The 9,944-nt window shown below is 39.3% G+C and overlaps 1 non-coding gene across 1 annotated transcript; it reads right to left on the bottom strand.

Annotated features, from left to right (window-relative positions):
- Positions 1-9,274: 9,274 nt before the first annotated feature.
- On the bottom strand, positions 9,275-9,382 carry LOC148565218 (small nucleolar RNA R71). The gene has a single exon (XR_015884555.1). It is a non-coding gene; the product is annotated as a small nucleolar RNA R71 (small nucleolar RNA).
- Between the last annotated feature and the right edge of the window lie 562 nt (positions 9,383-9,944).

Below are 9,944 nucleotides of genomic sequence, written 5' to 3'. Positions count from 1 at the left end.
TAGAAAGAAAAAGAAAAAAGCAAGCAGAAAAAGCCAAAAGCTCTTAAAACCAAGAGGCAAGAGCAAAAAGCCAATAACCCTTAAAACTAAAAGGCAAGGGCAATAAAAAGGATCCCAAAGCTTTGAGCATCAGTGGATAGGAGGGCCAAAAAGGAATAAAATCCTGGTCTAAGCGGCTAAACCAAGTTGTCCCTAACCATGTGCTTGTGGCGTGTAGGTGTCAAGTGAAAACTTGAGACTGAGCGGTTAAAGTCAAGGTCCAAAGCAAAAAAAAAAAAAGAGTGTGCTTAAGAACCCTGGACACCTCTAATTGGGGACTTTAGCAAAGCTGAGTCACAATCTGAAAAGGTTCACCCAATTATGTGTCTGTGGCATTTATGTATCCGGTGGTAATACTGGAAAACAAAGTGCTTAGGGCCACGGCCAAGACTCATAAAGAAGCTGTGTTCAAGAATCATCATACTGAACTAGGAGAGTCAATAACACTATTCAAAATCTGAAGTTCCTATAGATGCCAATCATTCTAAACTTCAATGGATAAAGTGAGATGCCAAAACTATTCAAGAGGCAAAAAGCTATAAGTCCCGCTCATATGATTGAAGCTCTGTTTCATTGATAGTTTGGAATTTATAGTATATTCTCTTCTTTTTATCCTATTTGATTTTCAGTTGCTTGGGGACAAGCAACAATTTAAGTTTGCTGTTGTGATGAGCGGATAATTTATACGCTTTTTGGCATTGTTTTTAGTATGTTTTTAGTAGGATCTAGTCACTTTTAGGGATGTTTTCATTAGTTTTTATGTTAAATTCACATTTCTGGACTTTACTATGAGTTTGTGTATTTTTCTGTGATTTCAGGTATTTTCTGGCTGAAATTGAGGGACTTGAGCAGAAATCAGATTCAGAGGTTGAAAAAGGACTGCTGATGCTGTTGGATTCTGACCTCCCTGCACTCAAAGTGGATTTTCTGGAGCTATAGAACTCGAAATGGCGCGCTTTAAATTGCTTTGGAAAGCAGACATCCAGGGCTTTCCAGCAATATATAATAGTCCATACTTTGGCCAAGAATAGACGATGTAAACTGGCGTTCAACGCCAGCTCTCTGCCCAAATCTGGCGTTCAGCGCCAGAACAGGAGCCAAAACCAGAGTTGAACGCCCAAACTGGCACAAAAGCTGGCGTTCAACTCCACAAATGGCCTCTGCACGTGCAACACTCAAGCTCAGCCCAAACACACACCAAGTGGGCCCAGGAAGTGGATTTATGCATCAATTACTTACTCATGTAAACCCTAGTGACTAGTTTATTATAAATAGGACCTTTTACTAGTCTTTTTGACATCTTTGGTCTCAGTTTTAATCCGTTGTTCATCTTAGGAGACTATTGATCACGCTTTAGGGGGCTGGCCATCTCGGCCATGCCTGGACCTTCACTTATGTATTTTCATACGGTAGAGTTTCTACACTCCATAGATTAAGGTGTGGAGCTCTGCTGTTCCTCAAAAATTAATGCAAAGTACTACTGTTTTCTATTCAATTCATCTTATTTCGCTTCTAAGATATCCATTCACACCCAAGAACGTGATGAAGGTGATGATTATGTGTGACGCTCATCACTATTCTCCCCTATGAACACGTGCCTGACAAACACTTCCGTTCTACATGAAATAAGCTAGAATGAATATCTCTTAGATCTCCTAACCAGAATCTTCGTGGCGTAAACTAGAATGATGGCGGCATTCAAGAGAATCTGGAAAGTCTAAACCTTGTCTGTGGTATTCCGAGTAGGATTCAATGAATGAATGACTGTGACGAGCTCCAAACTCGCGATTGCAGGGCGTTAGTGACAGACGCAAAAGGATAGTAAATCCTATTCCAGCATGATCGAGAACCAACAGATGAATAGCTGTGCCGTGACAGGGTGCGTGAGCATATTATTCACTGAGAGGATAAGATGAAGCCATTGGCAAGGGTGATGCCTCCAGACGATTAGCCGTGCTGTGACAGGGCATTGGATCATTTTCCCGAGAGATGACCGAAAGTAGCCATTGACAGTGGTGATGTATCACATAAAGCCAGCCATGGAAAGGAGTAAGACTGATTGGATGAAGATAGCAGGAAAGCAGAGGTTCAGAGGAACGAAAAGCATCTCCATTCGCTTATCTGAAATTCCTACCAATGATTTACATAAGTACCTCTATCCCTATTCTATTATTTATTATTCGAAATCTCCATAATTATTTTATATCTGCCTGACTGAGATTTACAAGGTGACCATAGCTTGCTTCATACCAACAATCTCCGTGGGATTCGACCCTTACTCACGTAAGGTATTACTTGGACGACCTAGTGCACTTGCTGGTTAGTTGTATCGAAGTTGTGAACCATGGTATTGGCACCATGTTCTTGGCGCCATTGCCAGGGAAAGAAAGAGCCATGAATTTTACATAATTAAAGTGTAATCACGATTACACGTACCAAGTTGCTCACGTTGCCCGGGATTGTTCGAGCCTGGACATCACAATTTCGTGCACCAAGTTTTTGGCGCCATTGCCGGGGAAGATGCTTGGTGACTTTACTGCACCTAATTCCAATTTACATGGAAGAAGCATCTACATTCCTGCCAGTGAAGCAAACAACTTTGAGCTGAAACCTCAATTAGTTTCTCTGATGCAGCAGAACTGCAAGTTTCATGGACTTCCATCTGAAGATCCTTTTCAGTTCTTAACTGAATTCTTGCAGATATGTGATACTGTTAAGACTAATGGAGTAGATCCTGAAGTCTACAGGCTCATGCTTTTCCCTTTTGCTGTAAGAGATAGAGCTAGATTATGGTTGTATTCTCAACCCAAAGACAGCCTGAACTCTTGGGATAAGCTGGTCACGGCTTTCTTAGCCAAGTACTTTCCTCCTCAAAAGCTGAGCAAGCTTAGAGCTGATGCTCAAACCTTCAGACAGAATGAAGGTGAATCCCTCTATGAAGCTTGGGAAAGATACAAACAGTTGACCAAAAAGTGTCCTTCTGACATGCTTTCAGAATGGACCATCCTGGATATATTCTATGATGGTTTATCTGAGCTATCAAAGATGTCACTGGACACTTCTGTAGGTGGATCCATTCACCTAAAGAAAACGCCTGCAGAAGCTCTAGAACTCATTGACATGGTTGCTAATAACCAGTTCATGTACACTTCTGAAAGGAATCCTGTGAGTAATGGGATGCCTATGAAGAAGGGAGTTCTTGAGGTTGATACTCTGAATGCCATAGTGACTCAGAATAAAATATTGACTCAGCAAGTCAATATGATTTCTCAGAGTCTGCATGGAATGCAAGCTGCATCCAACAGTACTCAAGAGGCTTCTTATGCAGAAGAAGCTTATGATCCTGAGAACCCTGCAATAGCAGAGGTAAATTACTTAGGTGAACCTTATGGAAACACCTATAACTCATCATGGAGAAATCATCCAAATTTCTCATGGAAGAATCAAAAGCCTCAACAAGGCTTTAATAATAGTGGAAGAAACAGGTTTAGCAATAGCAAGCCTTTTCCATCATCCACTCAGCAACAGACAGAGAACTCTGAACAAAATACTTCTAATCTAGCAAATTTAGTCTCTGATCTATCTAAGGCCACTGTAAGTTTCATGAATAAAACCAGGTCTTCCATTAGAAATTTGGAAGCACAAATGGGCCAGCTGAGTAAAAGGATCACTGAAATCCCTCCCAGTACTCTCCCAAGCAATACAGAAGAGAACCCAAAAGGAGAGTGCAAGGCCATTGACATAAGCGCCATGGCCGAACCTACAAGGGGTGTGGAGGACGTGAATCCCAAGGAGGAAGACCTCCTGGGACGTCCAGTGATCAATAAGGAACTTCCCTCTGAGGAACCAAAGGACTCTGAGGCTCATCTAGAGACCATAGAGATTCCATTGAACCTCCTTATGCCCTTCATGAGCTCTGATGAGTATTCCTCTTCTGAAGAGAATGAGGATGTTACTGAAGAGCAAACTGCCAAGTTTCTTGGTGCAATCATGAAGCTAAATGCCAAACTATTTGGCATTGATACTTGGGAAGTTGAACCTCCCTTGTTCATCAATGAACTAAGTGATCTGGATCAACTGACATTGCCTCAGAAGAGACAGGATCTTGGAAAGTTCATAATACCCTGTACCATAGGCACCATGATCTTTAAGGCCCTGTGTGACCTTGGTTCAGGAATAAACCTCATGCCCCTCTCTGTAATAGAGAAACTGGGAATCTATGGGGTGCAAGCTGCTAAAATCACATTAGAGATGGCAGACAGTTCAAGAAAACAGGCTTATGGACAAGTAGAGGACGTGTTAGTAAAGGTTGAAGGCCTTTACATCCCTGCTGATTTCATAGCCCTGGATACTGGAAAGGAAGAGGATGAATCCATCATCCTAGGAAGACCTTTCCTGGCCACAGCAAGAGCTGTGATTGATGTTGACAGAGGTGAAATAGTCCTTCAATGGAATGAGGACTCCCTTGTGTTTAAAACTCAAGGATCTCCCTCTGCAACCATGGAGAGGAAGCAGAAAAAGCTTCTCTCAAAGCAGAGTCAACCAGAGCCCCTACAGTCAAACTCTAAGTTTGGTGTTGGGAGGCCACAACCAAACTCTAAGTTTGGTGTTGGAGAGTTTCAACAATGCTCTGCATATCTGTGAGGCTCCATGAGAGCCCACTGTCAAGCTATTGACATTAAAGAAGCGCTTGTTGGGAGGCAACCCAATTTCTATTTATCTAACTATATTTTTCTTAGTTATATGTCTTTGTAGGTTCATGATCATGTGGAGTCACAAAATAAATATAAAAATTGAAAACGGAATCAAAAACAGCAGAAGAAAAATCACACCCTGGAGGAGCATCTGTCTGGCGTTCAGCGCCAGAACAGAGCATGGTTCTGGCGCTGAACGCCCAAAATGGGCAGCTTCTGGGTGCTGAACGCCAGAACAGGCATGGTTCTGGCGTTCAACGCCAGAAATGGCACACAAATGGGCGTTGAACGCCCAAAATGGCCACCAACCTGGCGCTGAACGCCCAGAGTTGGGTGCAAAGGCATTTTTTACATGCCTAATGGGTGCAGGGATGTAAATCCATGAACACCTCAGGATCTGTGGACCCCACAGGATCCACTCATAATCTGTGGACCCCACAGGATCCACTCAGGATCTGTGGACTGATGAGCGGATAATTTATACGCTTTTTGGCATTGTTTTTAGTATATTTTTAGTAGAATCTAGTTACTTTTAGGGATGTTTTTAATAGATTTTATGTTAAATTCACATTTCTGGACTTTACTATGAGTTTGTGTGTTTTTCTGTGATTTCAGGTATTTTCTGGCTGAAATTGAGGGACTTGAGCAAAAATCAGATTCAGAGGTTGAAGAAGGACTGCTGATGCTGTTGGATTCTGACCTCCCTGCACTCAAAGTGGATTTTCTGGAGCTACAGAACTCGACATGGTGCGCTTCCAATTGCGTTGGAAAGTAGACATCCAGGGCTTTCCAGAAATATATAATAGTCCATACTTTGGCCAAAAATAGATGACGTAAACTGGCGTTCAACGCCAGCTCTCTGCCCAAATCTGGCGTCCAGCGCCAGAAAAGGATCCAAAACCAGAGTTGAACGCCCAAACTGGCACAAAAACTGGCGTTCAACACCACAAATGGCCTCTGCACGTGCTACACTTAAGCTCAGCCCAAACACACACCAAGTGGGCCCCGGAAGTGGATTTATGCATCAATTACTTACTCATGTAAACCCTAGTAGCTAGTTTATTATAAATAGGACCTATTACTATTGTATTAGGCATCTTTGGATTACCTTATGATCCTTTGATCACGTTTTAGGGGGCTGGCCATCTCGGCCATGCCTGGACCTTCACTTATGTATTTTTAACGGTAGAGTTTCTACACTCCATAGATTAAGGTGTGGAGCTCTGCTGTCCCTCAAAGATTAATGCAAAGTACTACTGTTTTCTATTCAATTCTTCTTATTTCGCTTCTAAGATATCCATTCGCACCCAAGAACGTGATGAAGGTGATGATTATGTGTGACGCTCATCATCCTTCTCCCTTATGAACGCGTGCCTGACAAACACTTCCGTTCTACATGAAATAAGCTAGAATGAGTATCTCTTAGATCTCCTAACCAGAATCTTCGTGGCGTAAGCTAGAATGATGGCGGCATTCAAGAGAATCCGGAAGGTCTAAACCTTGTCTGTGGTATTCCGAGTAGGATTCAATGATTGAATGACTGTGACGAGCTCCGAACTCGCGATTGCAGGGCGTTAGTGACAGACGCAAAAGGATAGTAAATCCTATTCCAGCATGATCGAGAACCGACAGATGAATAGTCGTGCCGTGACAGGGTGCGTGAGCATATTATTCACTGAGAGGATAAGATGAAGCCATTGACAAGGGTGATGCCTCCAGACGATTAGCCGTGCCGTGACAGGGCATTGGATCATTTTCCCGTGAGATGACCGAAAGTAGCCATTGACAGTGGTGATGTATCACATAAAGCCAGCCATGGAAAGGAGTAAGACTGATTGGATGAAGATAGTAGGAAAGCAGAGGTTCAGAGGAACGAAAAGCATCTCCATTCGCTTATCTGAAATTCCTACCAAATGATTTACATAAGTACCTCTATCCCTATTTTATTATATCATATTTGAAAACTCCATAATTATTTTATATCTGCCTGACTGAGATTTACAAGGTGACCATAGCTTGCTTCATACCAACAATCTCCGTGGGATTCGACCCTTACTCACGTAAGGTATTACTTGGACGACCCAGTGCACTTGCTGGTTAGTTGTATCGAAGTTGTGACAATCATGAATTAAGATCAGAGCACCAAGCTTTGAAGCCATTACCAGGATTTGTTCGAGCTTGGAGATCACAATTTCGTGCACCAAGTTTTTGGCACCATTGCCGGGGATTGTTTGAGTTTGGACAACTGACGGTTCATCTTGTTGCTCAGATTAGGTAATTTTCTTTTTGTTTTCTTTTCAAAAATTTTTCAAAAATATTTCAAAATTTTCTCACTTGTTTTCGAAAAAAAAAAAATGTTTTCAAAAATATTATTTTTCTTCAGAATTTTTAAGAATGAATTCTAGTGTTTCATGAAGCATGTTGAAGCCTATCTGGCTGTAAAGCCATACCCAAACTACTTTGGGATTGGCATCCAACTAATCACTCCAGTCCATGTAATTATATGCTAAAGCTTGGCTGGCTATTAAGCCATGCCTGACCCCTTGATTGGAGCTTTAAGACTAACATGACAAGATTCCTGGAATTCATATTAAAAATTTTGAAATCCTTATTTTTATTTTTCACAATAATTTTCGAAAAAAAAATAAATCAAAATACAAAAAATTTAGAAAATCATAAAAATAAAAAATATTTTCTGTTTCTTGTTTGAGTCTTGAGTCATATCATAAGTTTGGTGTCACTTGCATATGCATCTTGCATTTTTTCGAAAATATCATGCATTCATAGTGTTCTTCATGATCTTCAAGTTGTTCTTGGTAAGTCTTCTTGTTTGATCTTGATGAATTTTTGTTTTGTGTCTTTTCATGTTTATCATATGCATTCTTGAATTCTTAGTGTCTAAGCATTAAAGAATTCTAAGTTTGGTGTCTTGCATGTTTTCTTTGCATTAAAAATTTTTCAAAAATATGTTCTTGATGTTCATCATGACATTCAAAGTGTTCTTGGTGTTCATCTCGACATTCATAGCATTCTTGCATGCATTCATTGTTTTGATCTAAAAATTTCATGCATTGCATATTTTTCATGTTTTCATAAAAATTCAAAAAATCAAAAAAATATCTTTCCCTTTTTCTCTCATCAAATTCGAAAATTTGAGTTGACTTTTTCAAAAAATTTTAAAATCAAGTTGTTTCTCATGAGTCAAATCAAATTTTCAATTTGAAAATCTTATCTTTTCCAAAATCTTTTTCAAAAATCAAATCTTTTTCAAATTTCTTAGTTATTTTCGAAAATTCTAAAAATATTTTTCAAAAATCTTTTTCTTATTTTTAAATCAAATTTTCGAAAATAACATAATCAATTAATGTTTTGATTCAAAAATTTGAAGTTTGTTACTTGCTTGTTAAGAAAGATTCAAACTTTGAGTTCTAGAATCATATCTTGTGATTTCTTATGAATCAAGTCATTAATTGTGATTTTAAAAATCAAATCTTTTTCAAAACTAATTTCTATCATATCTTTTCAAAATATCTTTTCTAACTTCCTAACCTCTTATCTTTTAAAAATTTGTTTCAACTAACTAACTAACTTTTTGTTTGTTTCTTAACTTTTTCAAAACTACCTAACTAACTCTCTCTCTCTAATTTTCGAAAATATCTTCCCTCTTTTTCAAAAATTTCTTTTTAATTAACTAATTAATTTTATTTTTTATTTTTGATTTCAAAAATTTTCGAAAATTACTAACATTTTTCAAAAACCATTTTCGAAAATCACTAACTCTTTTTCAAAAATATTTTCGAAAATTCTCTCTCTCCCATCTTATTCTATTTATTCATTCATATCCTAACATCTCATCTCACATCTCTAGCCTCCTCATAGTTGTGTTTCTTCCATTATATTACATTCTTTATCTCCCCCTTTTCTTCAACTTACAAAGGGATCCCTATACTGTGGTATAAAGGATCTCCGTTATTATTATTATTTTTCTGTGCCTTCTTCTTTGTCATATGAGCAGGAGCAAGGATAAGAACATTCTTGTGGAAGCAGATCCAGAACCTGAAAGGACTCTGAAGAGAAAATTAAGAGAAGCTAAAATACAACGATCCAGAGATAACCTTTCAGAAATTTTCGAACAGGAAAAGGAGATGGCAGCCGAAAATAATAATAATGTAAGGAAGATGCTTGGTGACTTTACTGCACCTAATTCCAATTTACATGGAAGAAGCATCTCCATTCCTGCCATTGGAGCAAACAACTTTGAGCTGAAACCTCAATTAGTTTCTCTGATGCAGCAGAACTGCAAGTTTCATGGACTTCCATCTGAAGATCCTTTTCAGTTCTTAACTGAATTCTTGCAGATATGTGATACTGTTAAGACTAATGGAGTAGATCCTGAAGTCTACAGGCTCATGCTTTTCCCTTTTGCTGTAAGAGACAGAGCTAGATTATGGTTGGACTCTCAACCAAAAGACAGCCTGAACTCTTGGGATAAGCTGGTCACGGCTTTCTTAGCCAAGTACTTTCCTCCTCAAAAGCTAAGCAAGCTTAGAGCTGATGTTCAAACCTTCAGACAAAAAGAAGGTGAATCCCTCTATGAAGCTTGGGAAAGATACAAACAGTTGACCAAAAAGTGTCCTTCTGACATGCTTTCAGAATGGACCATCCTGGATATATTCTATGATGGTTTATCTGAGCTATCAAAGATGTCACTGGACACTTCTGCAGGTGGATCCATTCACCTAAAGAAAACGCCTGCAGAAGCTCAAGAACTCATTGACATGGTTGCTAATAACCAGTTCATGTACACTTCTGAAAAGAATCCTGTGAGTAATGGGACGCCTATGAAGAAGGGAGTTCTTGAAGTTGATACTCTGAATGCCATATTGGCTCAGAACAAAATATTGACTCAGCAAGTCAATATGATCTCTCAGAGTCTGCATGGAATGCAAGCTGCATCCAACAGTACTCAAGATGCATCTTCTGAAGAAGAAGAAGCTTATGATCCTGAGAACCCTGCAATAGCAGAGGTAAATTACTTAGGTGAACCTTATGGAAACACCTATAACTCAACATGGAGAAATCATCCAAATTTCTCATGGAATGATCAAAAGCCCCAACAAGGCTTTAATAATGGTGGAAGAAACAGGTTTAACAATAATAAACCTTTTCCATCATCCACTCAGCAACAGACAGAGAACACTGAACAAAATG

The sequence above is a fragment of the Arachis ipaensis genome, chromosome B5, assembly GCF_059453495.1.
Source record: "Arachis ipaensis isolate K30076 ecotype BB chromosome B5, ASM5945349v1, whole genome shotgun sequence".
Taxonomy (NCBI): Eukaryota; Viridiplantae; Streptophyta; class Magnoliopsida; order Fabales; family Fabaceae; genus Arachis; species Arachis ipaensis.
Note: the sequence above shows the minus strand (reverse complement) of the source record. Positions and strands in the feature narration are given on the sequence as shown.